Source organism: Cynara cardunculus, assembly GCF_001531365.2.
Source record: "Cynara cardunculus var. scolymus isolate 2C chromosome LG 4, CcrdV1, whole genome shotgun sequence".
In the NCBI taxonomy this organism is placed as follows: Eukaryota; Viridiplantae; Streptophyta; class Magnoliopsida; order Asterales; family Asteraceae; genus Cynara; species Cynara cardunculus.
This window is the reverse complement of record NC_037531.1, coordinates 13,122,218-13,122,930: the sequence shown is the minus strand read 5'-3', so window position 1 is coordinate 13,122,930 and position 713 is coordinate 13,122,218.

Sequence of the window (713 nt, the reverse complement as noted above, 5' to 3'; positions counted from 1 at the left end):
AGTTTTTCAATGACGAAAGATATGGTTCCAGTATTCAGTTTTTTGTGTGATGTTATATAAAATGAAGAGGAGATAGTTGTTAAAAATACAAGTTTGATACCTTAGAAAGGCCATGAAATGGCTTAAAACATGAGTTTTACAGAGCTTTTCTACTTTACCCCTCTTGTAGGCAACTTTATGATGCTCATTTTCCTTGCCTATGAGGTCTAGCATCACCTTTTTAAGAGGTAACCCTTTGCCCATGCTACAATGACTTGAACCAAAATGGAAGATTGCTTCCATCCAAATATCTTCTAAATGCAGATGGAGCTTTAAATTAACAACGTCAAGCTGTGTTTACCATTCATAAGTTAAAAACATTATTTCAAAATATTTGACCAATAGAACATTTTAACTTTGAATTTATAAATCATCTTATTTATGATTTAAAATCACAACAAACTATATAATTAGCATCAAAAGGGACGGATAATAAATCAAAATGGACGGATAATAAAACAAGAATTAAAATCACAACAAACTTATGTCCTAAAAAACTTGTTAAGACGCCCAAAAGCGTCATATAAACTTGTCACAACGCATTTAGATATGACGCTTTATATTTTGATCATATAAATTAAGTTATACTAGAAGCGTACTCGCGCAATGCAGCGAGATACATCGTGATTTTGATATTTCATTTTATTATTTATCTCAGCTGATGTTATAATATG